We start from the raw sequence: 15,594 nt of genomic DNA, 5'->3' as shown, positions 1-15,594 counted from the left end.
GTTACAGTATGCTGCCTATTAGAGGCGGACATATCATTATTGCATCCGCACAGGGGCCCGAGAGGTAAAGGGGCCTCATTTTTATGTCTAAAGCAGGTGGAATTGTGCATTATGAGGAGCTATTGGACTATAAAGACCCCATATATTGTTCCTGCACAGAGACCCTCTTCTGCCTGCGTCCGCCCCTGCCGCCTAGCCCTCTCAGCTCTGCTGCATCTCTCCCTGTGAAAGCCTCTTAGCTGCAGCCTGACAGGAAGCGTGACCTCACTGACAGCCGCTGACGACTGTCGACACACTGGGTTCGAAAAGAAACAAGACAGTTGAGAAGTGATCTGGATGTCAGAGGCTGCACAGCCCCCCCAACGAGGTGGTCCAGATTGTGGGGGGCTTCTGCGGTGCTGGCGGTCCTGTTCTGTGGAATAGACTGAATGAGGCTCCAGATTCACCGGATGAATGCACAAGTCACTGACAGGTGACATTGGGAGATTCCTGGATTACGGATGCTGCAGAAATCCCCCCAAAACCATCAGGATCCATGAACCAGATCTACTAGATCATTTCCGATCCCTCCAAACATTGATATAAGACAGGAGCTGATCAGATCGGTAAGTAACGCCCCGTACTTCTCACATCAGTCCAGTTTGGTGCGCCTTTTCCAAAATATTGGACAATTGCTTAAAGTACAATCCCTCCAGAGGTGGAATATCATTGGTGCAACCTGTGCAGCTGCATAAGGGCTGAAGAGGTAAAGGGGGGCACTTCTATCTACAAAGCAGGTGGGATAGCACATCATGACGAGTTATTGGATTACAAAGGGCCCATATGTTGTTCCTCCCGTCTGTGTCCCTCCTTACACAACAACTCCCTGGTTCACAGTGGGATGAGATAGACAAGGAAGCTGCAGAACTTACTAATCCAAATGGATTTACCAGATGCCTCCTGCAGCTAACGAGAGCGGTCCCAGTAATAACCGAATGTTAGGGGACTGCTACTCAAGCGATTCCCCAATATCCTCTCTGAGGTTGCTGCGTTGAAGGATACACAGTATATTAGGTATCGTTTTTACTTGTCGGGATGTAGAACCATGGATCCTGGAAATACTCATGTAGCAGAGAAGAGTGTGTTATTTGCTACCATGTGCTGTCATGATGCAGGGAAACAACCGAGTTATGTAAGATTACAGCACAGCTAATTAGCAGAACAATGACAAACTGAGCTCTGCTGTACCTAAATGTATCTAAATCCAAAAACAAACTCAGCTCTGCTGTACCTAAATGTATTTAAATCCAAAAACAAACTCAGCTCTGCTGTACCTAAATCTATTTAAATCCAAAAACAAACTCAGCTCTGCTGTACCTAAATGTATCTAAATCCAAAAACAAACTCAGCTCTGCTGTACCTAAATCTATTTAAATCCAAAAACAAACTCAGCTCTGCTGTACCTAAATTGTTGTGAATTCTGTGGCTGAATTCACTCCTGTGGTCACAAGTGGTACTGCAGCTTCTGAGCTTCCTCCCTCAGGTGTTCTGGTGAGCTCGTTAACTGCTTCATTACTTAACTCCGCCTGATGCTGCTATCCTTGCTCCTTGTCAATGTTTCAGTGTTGGATCTGAGCTTCTCCTGATTGTTCCTGTGACCTGCTGCTCTGTATAGCTAAGTGCTTTTTGCTTCTTTGTTGCTTTTTTTCTGTCCAGCTTGTCTTTTGTTTTGCTGGAAGCTCTGAGACGCAAAGGGTGTACCGCCGTGCCGTTAGTTTGGCACGGTGGTTTTTTTTTGCCCCCTTTGCGTAGTTTTGCTTTAGGGTTTTTTGTAGACTGCAAAGTTCGCTTTACTGTCCTCGCTCTGTCCTAGAATATCGGGCCCCACTTTGCTGAATCTATTTCATCCCTACGTTTTGTCTTTTCATCTTACTCACGGTCATTATATGTGGGGGGCTGCCTTTTCCTTTGGGGAATTTCTCTGGGGCAAGTCAGGCCTATTTTTCTATCTTCAGGCTAGCTAGTTTCTTAGGCTGTGCCGAGTTGCCTAGGTAGTTGTTAGGCGCAATCCACAGCCACTTTTAGTTGTGTTTAGGATAGGATCAGGTGTGCAGTCTACAGAGTTTCCACGTCTCAGAGCTCGTTCTTGTATTTTTGGGTATTTGTCAGATCACTGTGTGCGCTCTAATCGCTAAGCACACTGTGTTTCTGGATTGCCTTCATAACACCTGTCATTAGCAAACATAACAGTACAAGGAGCCAAACTAATGATTCTCAATAGAGGGAAAGAAAAAGTTCTGACATCATTTTTTTTTTTTTTCTGCTCTGTGTTCACTTTTTTTTTTTCCCCTAGACATTTGGGTATTCTGGACACAGGTGTGGACATGGATATTCAGGGTATGTGCTGTTCAATTAATAATCTCGTTATAAATGTACAAAAAATTCAAGATACTATTGATCAGAAATCTATGTTAGAACCAAGAATTCCTATTCCTGATTTGTTTTTTGGAGATAGAACTAAGTTTCTAAGTTTCAAAAATAATTGTAAGCTATTTCTGGCCTTGAAACCTCATTCTTCTGGTAATCCTATTCAACAGGTTTTGATTATTATTTCTTTTTTGCACGGCGACCCTCAAGACTGGGCATTTTCTCTTGCGCCAGGAGACCCTGCATTGAGTAGTGTCGATGCGTTTTTCCTGGCGCTCGGATTGCTGTACGATGAGCCTAATTCAGTGGATCAGGCTGAGAAAAATTTGCTGGCTTTGTGCCAGGGTCAGGATGATATAGAAGTATATTGTCAGAAATTTAGGAAATGGTCAGTACTCACTCAGTGGAATGAATCTGCGCTGGCAGCTTTGTTCAGAAAAGGTCTCTCTGAGGCTCTTAAGGATGTCATGGTGGGATTTCCTATGCCTGCTGGTTTGAATGAGTCTTTGTCTTTGGCCATTCAGATCGGTCGACGCTTGCGCGAGCGTAAATCTGTGCACCATTTGGCGGTACTGCCTGAGGTTAAACCTGAGCCTATGCAGTGCGATAGGACTATGACTAGAGTTGAATGGCAGGAATACAGACGTCTGAATGGTCTGTGTTTCTACTGTGGTGATTCCACTCATGCTATTTCTGATTGTCCTAAGCGCACTAAGCGGTCCGCTAGGTCTGCCGTCATTGGTACTGTACAGTCCAAATTCCTTCTGTCCATTACCTTGATATGCTCTTTGTCGTCGTTTTCTGTCATGGCGTTTGTGGATTCGGGCGCTGCCCTGAATCTGATGGATTTGGATTATGCTAAACGTTGTGGGTTTTTCTTGGAGCCTTTGCGGTGTCCTATTCCATTGAGAGGAATTGATGCTACACCTTTGGCCAAGAATAAACCTCAATACTGGGCCCAGCTGACCATGTGCATGGCTCCTGCACATCAGGAAGTTATTCGCTTTCTGGTGTTGCATAATCTGCATGATGTGGTCGTGTTGGGGTTGCCATGGCTACAAACCCATAATCCAGTATTGGATTGGAATTCCATGTCGGTATCCAGCTGGGGTTGTCAGGGGGTACATGGTGATGTTCCATTTTTGTCGATTTCGTCATCCACCCCTTCTGAGGTCCCAGAGTTCTTGTCTGATTATCAGGATGTATTTGAAGAGCCCAAGTCCGATGCTCTACCTCCGCATAGGGATTGTGATTGTGCTATCAATTTGATTCCTGGTAGTAAATTCCCTAAAGGTCGATTATTTAATTTATCCGTGCCCGAACACGCCGCTATGCGCAGTTATGTGAAGGAATCCCTGGAGAAGGGACATATTCGCCCATCGTCATCACCACTGGGAGCAGGGTTCTTCTTTGTAGCCAAGAAGGATGGTTCGCTGAGACCGTGTATTGATTACCGCCTTCTTAATAAGATCACTGTTAAATTTCAGTATCCCTTGCCATTGTTATCTGACTTGTTTGCTCGGATTAAGGGGGCTAGTTGGTTCACTAAGATAGATCTTCGTGGTGCGTATAATCTGGTGAGAATCAGGCAAGGAGATGAATGGAAAACTGCATTCAATACGCCCGAGGGTCATTTTGAGTATCTAGTGATGCCGTTCGGACTTGCCAATGCTCCATCTGTGTTTCAGTCTTTTATGCATGACATCTTCCGAGAGTACCTGGATAAATTCCTGATTGTGTACTTAGATGACATTTTGATCTTCTCGGATGATTGGGAGTCTCATGTGAAGCAGGTCAGAATGGTTTTTCAGGTCCTGCGTGCTAACTCTTTGTTTGTGAAGGGATCAAAGTGTCTCTTCGGTGTGCAGAAAGTTTCAATTTTGGGGTTCATCTTTACCCCTTCTACTATCGAGATGGATCCAGTTAAGGTCCAAGCCATCCAGGATTGGATTCAGCCGACATCTCTGAAAAGTCTGCAAAAGTTCATCTGTAATTTTTCTAGCATTGCCAAACCATTGACCGATTTGACCAAGAAGGGTGCTGATTTGGTTAATTGGTCTTCTGCTGCTGTGGAAGCTTTTCAGGAGTTGAAGCGTCGTTTTTGTTCTGCCCCTGTGTTGTGTCAGCCAGATGTTTCTCTTCCGTTCCAGGTCGAGGTTGATGCTTCTGAGATTGGAGCAGGGGCGGTTTTGTCACAGAGAGGTTCTGATTGCTCAGTGATGAAACCATGTGCTTTCTTTTCCAGGAAGTTTTCGCCCGCTGAGCGTAATTATGATGTGGGCAACCGAGAGTTGCTGGCCATGAAGTGGGCATTCGAGGAGTGGCGTCATTGGCTCGAAGGAGCTAAGCATCGCGTGGTGGTATTGACTGATCATAAGAACTTGACTTATCTCGAGTCTGCCAAGCGCTTGAATCCTAGACAGGCCCGATGGTCGTTATTTTTTGCCCGCTTCGACTTTGTGATTTCGTACCTTCCGGGCTCTAAAAATGTGAAGGCGGATGCTCTGTCTAGGAGTTTTGTGCCCGACTCTCCGGGTTTATCTGAGCCAGCGGGTATCCTCAAGGAAGGAGTCATTGTGTCTGCCATCTCCCCTGATTTGCGGCGGGTGCTGCAAAAATTTCAGGCGAATAAACCTGATCGTTGTCCAGCAGAGAAACTGTTCGTCCCTGATAGGTGGACTAATAAACTTATCTCTGAACTTCATTGTTCGGTGTTGGCTGGTCATCCTGGAATCTTTGGTACCAGAGAGTTAGTGGCTAGATCCTTCTGGTGGCCATCTCTGTCACGGGATGTACGTACTTTTGTGCAGTCCTGTGGGATTTGTGCTAGGGCTAAGCCCTGCTGTTCTCGTGCCAGTGGGTTGCTTTTGCCCTTGCCGGTCCCAAAGAGGCCTTGGACACATATTTCGATGGATTTCATTTCTGACCTTCCCGTTTCTCAAAAGATGTCAGTCATTTGGGTGGTCTGTGATCGCTTTTCTAAAATGGTCCATCTGGTGCCCTTGGCTAAATTGCCTTCCTCCTCTGATTTGGTACCTTTGTTCTTTCAGCATGTGGTTCGGTTGCATGGCATTCCTGAGAATATTGTTTCTGACAGAGGTTCCCAGTTTGTTTCAAGGTTTTGGCGGGCCTTTTGTGGTAGGATGGGCATTGACCTATCCTTTTCCTCGGCTTTCCATCCTGAGACTAATGGCCAGACCGAACGAACCAATCAGACCTTGGAAACATATCTGAGATGCTTTGTTTCCGCTGACCAGGATGATTGGGTGTCCTTTTTGCCGTTGGCTGAGTTCGCCCTTAATAATCGGGCCAGCTCGGCTACCTTGGGCTCTCCATTTTTCTGCAATTCTGGGTTCCATCCTCGTTTCTCTTCAGGACAGGTTGAGTCTTCGGACTGTCCTGGTGTGGATTCTGTGGTGGACAGGTTGCAGCAGATCTGGACTCAGGTAGTGGACAATTTGATCTTGTCCCAGGAGAAAGCTCAACTTTTCGCTAATCGCAGACGCCGTGTGGGTCCCCGACTTTGTGTTGGGGATCTGGTTTGGTTATCTTCTCGTCATATTCCTATGAAGGTTTCCTCTCCTAAATTTAAACCTCGTTTTATTGGTCCGTATAGGATTTCTGAGGTTCTCAATCCTGTGTCTTTTCGTTTGACCCTCCCAGACTCCTTTTCCATACATAACGTATTCCATAGGTCATTGTTGCGGAGATACGTGGCACCTATGGTTCCATCTGTTGATCCTCCTGCCCCGGTTTTGGTGGAGGGGGAATTGGAGTATATTGTGGAGAAGATTTTGGATTCTCGTGTTTCTAGACGGAAACTCCAGTATCTGGTTAAATGGAAGGGTTATGCTCAGGAAGATAATTCCTGGGTTTTTGCCTCTGATGTTCATGCTTCCGATCTTGTTCGTGCCTTTCATGCGGCTCATCCTGGTCGGCCTGGGGGCTCTGGTGAGGGTTCGGTGACCCCTCCTCAAGGGGGGGGTACTGTTGTGAATTCTGTGGCTGAATTCACTCCTGTGGTCACAAGTGGTACTGCAGCTTCTGAGCTTCCTCCCTCAGGTGTTCTGGTGAGCTCGTTAACTGCTTCATTACTTAACTCCGCCTGATGCTGCTATCCTTGCTCCTTGTCAATGTTTCAGTGTTGGATCTGAGCTTCTCCTGATTGTTCCTGTGACCTGCTGCTCTGTATAGCTAAGTGCTTTTTGCTTTTTTGTTGCTTTTTTTCTGTCCAGCTTGTCTTTTGTTTTGCTGGAAGCTCTGAGACGCAAAGGGTGTACCGCCGTGCCTTTAGTTCGGCACGGTGGGTTTTTTTTGCCCCCTTTGCATGGTTTTGCTTTAGGGTTTTTTGTAGACTGCAAAGTTCGCTTTACTGTCCTCGCTCTGTCCTAGAATATCGGGCCCCACTTTGCTGAATCTATTTCATCCCTACGTTTTGTCTTTTCATCTTACTCACAGTCATTATATGTGGGGGGCTGCCTTTTCCTTTGGGGAATTTCTCTGGGGCAAGTCAGGCCTATTTTTCTATCTTCAGGCTAGCTAGTTTCTTAGGCTGTGCCGAGTTGCCTAGGTAGTTGTTAGGCGCAATCCACAGCCGCTTTTAGTTGTGTTTAGGATAGGACCAGGTGTGCAGTCTACAGAGTTTCCACGTCTCAGAGCTCGTTCTTGTATTTTTGGGTATTTGTCAGATCACTGTGTGCGCTCTGATCGCTAAGCACACTGTGTTTCTGGATTGCCTTCATAACACCTGTCATTAGCAAACATAACACTAAATGTATTTAAATCCAAAAACAAACTCAGCTCTGCTGTACCTAAATGTATCTAAATCCAAAAACAAACTCAGCTCTGCTGTACCTAAATGTATCTAAATCCAAAAACAAACTCAGCTCTGCTGTACCTAAATGTATCTAAATCCAAAAACAAACTCAGCTCTTCTGTACCTAAATGTATCTAATTCCAAAAACAAACTCAGCTCTGCTGTACCTAAATGTATCTAAATCCAAAAACAAACTCAGCTCCGCTGTACCTAAATGTATCTAAATCCAAAAACAAACTCAGCTCTGCTGTACCTAAACGTATCTAAATCCAAAAACAAACTCAGCTCTGCTGTACCTAAACGTATCTAAATCCAAAAACAAACTCAGCTCTGCTGTACCTAAATGTATCTAATTCCAAAAACAAACTCAGCTCTGCTGTACCTAAATGTATCTAAATCCAAAAACAAACTCAGCTCTGCTGTACCTAAATGTATCTAAATCCAAAAACAAACTCAGCTCTGCTGTACCTAAATGTATCTAAATCCAAAAACAAACTCAGCTCTGCTGTACCTAAATGTATCTAATTCCAAAAACAAACTCAGCTCTGCTGTACCTAAATGTATCTAAATCCAAAAACAAACTCAGCTCTGCTGTACCTAAACGTATCTAAATCCAAAAACAAACTCAGCTCTGATGTACCTAAACGTATCTAATTCCAAAAACAAACTCAGCTCTGCTGTACCTAAATGTATCTAAATCCAAAAACAAACTCAGCTCTGCTGTACCTAAATGTATCTAATTCCAAAAACAAACTCAGCTCTGCTGTACCTAAACGTATCTAAATCCAAAAACAAACTCAGCTCTGCTGTACCTAAATGTATCTAATTCCAAAAACAAACTCAGCTCTGCTGTACCTAAATGTATCTAAATCCAAAAACAAACTCAGCTCTGCTGTACCTAAATGTATCTAATTCCAAAAACAAACTCAGCTCTGCTGTACCTAAATGTATCTAAATCCAAAAACAAACTCAGCTCTGCTGTACCCAAATGTATCTAATTCCAAAAACAAACTCAGCTCTGCTGTACCTAAACGTATCTAAATCCAAAAACAAACTCAGCTCTGCTGTACCTAAATGTATCTAAATCCAAAAACAAACTCAGCTCTGCTGTACCTAAATGTATCTAATTCCAAAAACAAACTCAGCTCTGCTGTACCTAAATGTATCTAAATCCAAAAACAAACTCAGCTCTGCTGTACCTAAATGTATCTAATTCCAAAAACAAACTCAGCTCTGCTGTACCTAAACGTATCTAAATCCAAAAACAAACTCAGCTCTGCTGTACCTAAATGTATCTAATTCCAAAAACAAACTCAGCTCTGCTGTACCTAAATGTATCTAAATCCAAAAACAAACTCAGCTCTGCATTACAACCAGCCGTGATCTGCCGGCTTTATCGGTGATGGTGCAGACTCTGCAGATTCTCTGCAGCTATTTTTGCGTCATCTGTCACTGGTGGAGGCAGGAAGGTGACTGCGGGCTGCCCAGTGTCGGGCGCCTCCCTCCTACTGTCCTGGGCCTCTCCTTACCCCAATCTTCTTATAATCAAAGCAGAAACATTGCAGTTTAGTGACGAAGGTGAGAACAGAGCGCGGGTCAGGTGCAGTTATAGGGGCGGCATTCACAATGTAAGGGGGCGCCAGGCAGAGCGGCCAACCGCATGGAAACTCCAGGACAATCAGTAAAAATAAGACACATTATTCCAGGCTGTAAAAAGAGTCAGATTGCAGGGAAGGGGAAGCATAGGCTATAAACGGGGCAGCAGGCAGGGTACAGGGGCAGCATACACCATAAAAGGGGGCAGCATATATTATAAAAGGGGGCAGCATATATTATGCAATGGGCAGCATACACCATAAAAGGGGCAGCATATATTATGCAATGGGCAGTATACACCATAAAAGGAGGCAGCATATATAATAAAAGGGAGGCAGTATACACTATAAAAGGGGGTAGCAGGCAGAGTACAAGGGGCAGCATACACCATAAAAGGGGGCAGCATGTATTATAAAAGGGGGGCAGTACACACCATAAAAGGGGGCAGCATATATTATAAAAGGGGGGCAGTATACACCATAAAAGGAGGCAGAATATATTTGAAAAGGGGGGCAGTATACACCATAAAAGGAGGCAGAATATATTTGAAAAGGGGGCAGTATACACCATAAAAGGAGGCAGCATATATTATAAAAGGGGGGCAGTATACACTATAAAAGGGAGCAGCCGGCAGAGTACAAGGGGGCAACATATGTTTTAAAAGGGGATCAGCATACATTATAAAAGTGGGGCAGCAGGCAGAGTACAAGGGGCAGCATGCACCATAAAAAGGGGCAGCATATATTATTAAAGGGGGGCAGTATACACCATAAAAGGAGGCAGCATATATTATAAAACGGGGGCAGTATACACCATAAAAGGAGGCAGAATATATTATACAAGGGCTAGCAGGCAGAGTACAAGGGGCAGCATACACCATAAAAGGGGGCAGCATATATTATAAAAGGGAGGCAGTATACACCATAAAAGGGGTAGCATATATTATAAAAGGGGGGCAGTATACACTATAAAAGGAGGCAGCATATACTAGAAAAGGGGGCAGTATACACCATAAAAGGAGGCAGCATTTATTATAAAAGGGGGGCAGTATACACTATAAAAGGAGGCAGCATTTATTATAAAAGGGGGGCAGTATACACTATAAAAGGAGGCAGCATATATTAGAAAAGGGGGGTAGTATACATTATAAAAGGGGGCAGCCGGCAGAGTACAAGGGGGAACATATATTTTAAAAGGGGAGCAGCATACATTATAAAAGTGGGGCAGCATACACCATAGAAGGGGGTAACAGGCAGGGTACAAGGGGCTGCATAATGGTGTTAGAGAGCAGGTCTGAATAAATGCCTGTGTTTGTAGACAGTGGAGCTGGAGTCAGTATGGTGGATGCGGAGTTTGCTAGAACTCATGGCTTTGTCGGCTCTAACTTGGCTGAACCTATTCCTGTTTGCACCATTGACTCAGCACCACTTGTACAGAGAACACTGACACAGACTGTACATAACATAAGACTGACGGTGGGGTCTCTTCATTGTGAAATAATCCCTTGTTATGTCCTGGAGGGTCTCCACACTCCCATGGTTCTGGGTTTGCCCTGGTGGGAGATGGATAATCCAAGTGTGGATTGGCAATCCAGAGAGATTGTGAAGTTGGGAGATTACTGTCATGGTAACTGCCTAAACGTTTCCCCTTCTGCTGTATCCACAGGGTCCTTACCGGCATATTTATCTGACTTGGGGGACCCTGCCCCAATTTTGCAGACGGGGGTAGGCATTTCGGCCTTGTACAGTGACCTGGAGGGTAAGGTGTTGGAGGTGGTTATTTGTGCCGTCTAAATTGCTCTTCAAAGTAACTAGAGAATATCATGATTCTGTACTTGCTGGCCACCCAGGAGGTAAGGCAACCGCAGACCTCTTTTCTCATCATTTTTGGTGGCCGGGGTTCTACTGGGATGTGGCTGAGCAAGTGTCTACCTGCAATGTTTGTGCATACCCATCCATCTGGTCCTGTTTTGCCTCTACCTGTTCCTAACAGGGTCAGGGGAGACAGGTATAAAGGTTTGACTGTCAGTAAACGCGTGCTAGGTCCGGACATCAATGTGAATGACTTTGTGTGGTTGTTTACCAGTAAGTTCAGGTTGAGGGTTCCTTCCTACATTCATTGGTCCCTATAATATAACCGCCGTCATTGGTGCAGCAGCGTTTCGTCTTGAGATCAGGCTCTTAATGTCTACAACGTTTTTCACAGATCTTTGCTCAAGAGATAGATATGTGGAAGGCCTTGAGCCCTCACCCCTACCTCCTCCCCCAATAATGGTTGATGGTAACCTCGAGTTTATAATTTTGAGGATTGTAGATTCTTGCCTCCAACGTCGTTCCTTACAATACTTGGTGCATTGGAGGGTTTCTGCATCGGAGGTGAACGCCCCCAGGCTGGTTCATTCGTTCCACGCCACTTATCCTGAGAAAAACTGGTCTTGAGTGTCCGGAGGCCACTCGTAGAAGAGGGGCACTGTCACGGATGTATCAGAGGCTGCAGACCGTTGCACTGCAACTGTCTGCAGAAGGTCTCAGCAGTTTGCTTTGCAGACTTTTGCCTGGTCCTTCTGATGCTAGAACACAGTGGCCACCTCCCCTGGCTTTAATGGTCACACCTGGATCTGGGTGTTTATAACGCCCATCTTGTTGTTGGGAGTTGTGGGTGATATTTTCTATTTGCACTCCTTTGTTGAGGTTTGGGGCTGTAGCAGTCTGCTAGTGTCCTCTCTGTAGGTTGGAGGGCGTCAGTGTTTCTCTCTGAGTCTACTCAAGCTAAGTGTCTCTCTTGTTTCGTTTATCCTAGCTGTCTTTAGTGATAGTGGGGTTCGACCAGAGTTTACCCCTTCCTTCCCTAAGCAGGGCTTACTGCTAGGGTCTGGCAGGGATTAGGTATCCTACTATTTAGTGTCTTTTAGGATAGACAGGGTGACGTTAGATCTGCCTAGGGGTCTCTACTCTCTGCTTCCCAAGTGTTGGGCCCCCCTTCTCCTTATCCCTTTGTGTTGCACTTAGTCTGTCCTACACTGTGCGTGACATCTAGTTGGTGTACTACGGTACACTACTACTCTCCTCTTCCCTGGATGAGGCAAGGGTACAGACTGAGGGTGGATTCAGGAGCTAAGGCAAGGTATGTGGCTCCGGCATCTTCACCATCAGAAGTAATCTGGGGAACAGGGCTAGCAAGGGGGCCCCTAGCGTTAGGGACAGGGAAGGAGCCCCAAGTCCCGAGATAGCCGACAACAGAGTCGTATCAGATAAAATGGGATTTGGTCAGTGCAGTAGTAGTATCAAAGGGCAACGGGGACAGCACAGTGGGACAATTTTTGGGAGAGCAGTAAATTATTGTAGCTTGAAGAGCCATTGATGAAGTTCCTGGAAAATACAGTAGCGTAAAAGAAGAAAACTAGAATCAGAGAAGATATCATCATTTATTTATTGTTTTCATAGAAGAAAATCATGAATGACACTGACCGACGATGAAAAACGCACCGAGTATTTATGTGTGAAAAGTATGACTAATTTCTTAAGGAAGCCTAAACCAAAGTCATAGAGGGATCCTCTAGGTAAATGGTACATTACATATTGGCCGTTTTCATGGGTAGAAAAAGAACATTACAGTGAATTTCCCAAATTAAAGGGATAGTCAAAAATACTTAAAGGCGTTGTCCTCTTTCAGGAAATATTAGTCTCCAGGCTCAGTGTGGTATAAAAGAGCAAAACACTCACCATCCCAAGCATGGCAGCCAATCAGTGAGCTCAGCGACCTGCCCTGTCGTATTGATGTCAGCGCTGCAGCCAATGGCAGACATTGGGAGCAGCGGCAGAGCCTCAGCAGTGGACCTGGGGATTGTGAGAGTAGTGCGTTTTTTTTATGCCAAACTGTTCCCAGGGATCAATATTTCCTGAAAGGGAACAACCCCTTTAAATTAATTGTCCATCCTTAAGCATTAGTTATAAAAACATTTTCCTGGCTGATTAACATCATAACACTGAGCTTAATTTTTTGGCGCCAGATCTACTGCATAGACTCAGGGGACAAAAGTATTAGAGAAGTGCGTTCCTCCTAATGACTTTGGCAGATCTTACTGAGGCACACCCTTCATTAAGACTGACGTACAAAACATAACTTAAAGTGAATATGTCAGCAGGTTTATCCTATGTAATCCAAGAGCAACATGATGTAGCTGCAGAGACCCTGATTCCGGCAATGTGTCACTTACTGGGCTGCTTGCTGTCATTTTGATAGAATTCCTGTTTCCTCTGCTGTAGATCTAGCAGAGCTCGGAATGCTGAGCTGTGTATAGCCCCGCCCTCACCACTGATTGGCAGCCTCCTGTGTACACCGTCAGCCAGCTGCCAATCAGTGGTGGAGGGGCGGGGTTACACAGATTAGCTGGACTGCCTGGCATGTGACACCTAGTCCTGCAATGATAATCTCCTGCTGATAAAACACTGATTATATAGAAACTACAGCAAACTGCTGAGGAAGTGACACATCCCTGGAATTATTATTCTGCTCACAAAAAAAAAACCTGTGGACAGATTCCCTTTAATGACCGAGACTATAAAGTAAGATAACATTTTTGGATACCTGCAGCCGCCAATAATAAATCTGTATAATAATATTAACAATAATAATCAGAAGTTATGTCACATATTACAGGAGCTGTTTTTCATTTACAGAAGTTGCCAATAATAGATAAGTGCAGCAATAAGACATTTTGCAAGAATCTCAGTGACGCCGCCGAGCAGCTTGTTACAGAAGAACCAGCGGAACATTGTGTATATAAAGTATCAGGCGTTATTTGTCAACAGGATGCAGGATATGCAGCAAAAAATCTTGTTCTTTGTAGCAGCATTTATTAACCATTTCATCAATTTAGGGTTATCGCCTCCAACATTCGCTGCCAAAACAGCATGTAGTAAAATCCCAAACATTTGTACAATGATCGGGAGGGAGCATTTTGTAAGAAACTCCTTAAGAAAGATCGATCACCAATCCAAAGTGACCATTTTTTGTTCTTATTTTATTCCCGCCGCTCCCCTAAATATTAACATTTTTCACTAAGTAGCTCAACATTTGCACCAAAGTATCCAGCTCACATAACAGTACCCCAGTGGAAGGAGTTTCTACATCGGCACAAAAGTAATCAACTTGTTTTTTTTTTTAACAAATTACATTTGACGAATCAGTTAAAAACATTTGAAATTCCATTGAAAAAAAAAGACAAACACATAAAATAGACTATAAAAGGCGAAAATGAAAAGCAAGTGAAAAAAAACATGAGTAAGGCTACGTTCACATTTGCGTTGTGCGCCGCTGCATCGGCGACGCAACGCACAACGCAAATAAAAACGCACCAAAACGCACGCTAAAACGCTGCGTTTTGCGACGCATGCGTCCCTTTTTGCCGAATTTTGGACGCCAAAAAATGCATCTTGCTGCATCCTCTGCGACCTGACGCGTGCGGCAAAAAAAAACGCATGCATTGCAAAACGCAGCACAACGCATGTCCATGCGCCCCCATGTTAAATATAGGGGCGCATGACGCATGCGTCGCCGCGGCTGCGCCCGACGCAGCCCGGCGGAACGCAAATCTGAACGTTACTTAAGAAGACCCCAAAAAGTGCAAATGCAGTAATAAATCAGACCCTCTGTGCGCTAGGATCGTGTCTTCTGCGCCAGGTCATGTGACATGAGATGAAACAATGGATGACGTAGATTCTCTCGCTTCTCTCTTTATATACTGTATTTCATTATGTTGCCTTTATCTCTCCATTCACTTCCCTTGTTATTCTTAAAGGGGCGGTCACATTGCTGGAATTCCAGACAGTAATGAGGCTGCGGAGTGTAGGAGCTGGGACTGTTCTGTTGACACTGGCACTGTACTGGGACGCACTGGGAGTGTTAATGTCGGGGATTCGCTTATGTATCATTTCTAAAGACTGAGGCATCAGACAGTCAGACGTGATGATATATTCCTCTATATACAATGGGGAGAATAAGTATTTGATCCACGGCTGATTTTGTAAGTTTTCCCACCTACAAAGAATGGAGAGATTGTAATTTTTATCGTAGGTACACTTCACCTGTGAGAGACAGAATCTAAACATAAAATCCAGAAAATCACATTGCATGATTTATACAAACTTCATTTGCATTTTATTGCATGAAATAAGTGTTTGATACAGTAGAAAAACAGAACTCAATATTTAGTGCAGAAACCTTTGTTTGCAGTTACTGAGGTCAGACGTTTCCCGTAGTTCTTGACCAGGTTTGCACACACTGCAGCAGGGATTTTGGCCCCCTCCTCCACACAGATCGTCTCCAGATCTTTCAGGTTTCGGGGCTGTCGCTGGGTAACATTGAGTTTCACCTCCCTCCAAAGATTTTCTATTGGGGTCAGGTCTGGAGACTGACTAGGCCACTCCAGGACCTTGAAATGCTTCTTACGGAGCCACTCCTATGTTGCCCTGGCTGTGTGTTTCAGGTCATTGTCATGTTGAAAAACCCAGCCATGACCCATCTTCAGTGCTCTTACTGAGGGAAGGAGGTTGTTGGCTAAAATCTCACAATACATGACCCTATCCATTATCCCTTCAATAGAATGATGTTTCCTCCACCATGCTTCACGTTTGGGATGGTGTTATTGGGGTTGTACTCAACCTTATTCTTCTTCCAAACACGACCAGTGGAGTAAATACCAGAAAGCTCTATTTTAGTCTCATCTGACCACATGACCTTCTCTCATGCCTCCTCTGGATCATCTAGATGGTCAT

At 44.6% G+C, this 15,594-nt stretch overlaps 1 protein-coding gene across 1 annotated transcript in view; it reads left to right on the top strand.

Annotated features, from left to right (window-relative positions):
• Positions 1–287: 287 nt before the first annotated feature.
• The window catches only part of TMEM71 (transmembrane protein 71), a 42,614-nt gene continuing 27,307 nt past the window's right edge, over positions 288–15,594 (top strand). The window contains exon 1 of the mRNA XM_069732366.1: positions 288–605. The gene's annotated coding sequence lies outside the window, so the exon portion shown is untranslated. The remainder of the gene's footprint in view (positions 606–15,594) is intronic.

Source organism: Ranitomeya imitator, chromosome 6 (assembly GCF_032444005.1).
Source record: "Ranitomeya imitator isolate aRanImi1 chromosome 6, aRanImi1.pri, whole genome shotgun sequence".
Lineage (NCBI taxonomy): Eukaryota > Metazoa > Chordata > Amphibia > Anura > Dendrobatidae > Ranitomeya > Ranitomeya imitator.
This window is presented reverse-complemented; position numbering and strand designations above follow the sequence as displayed.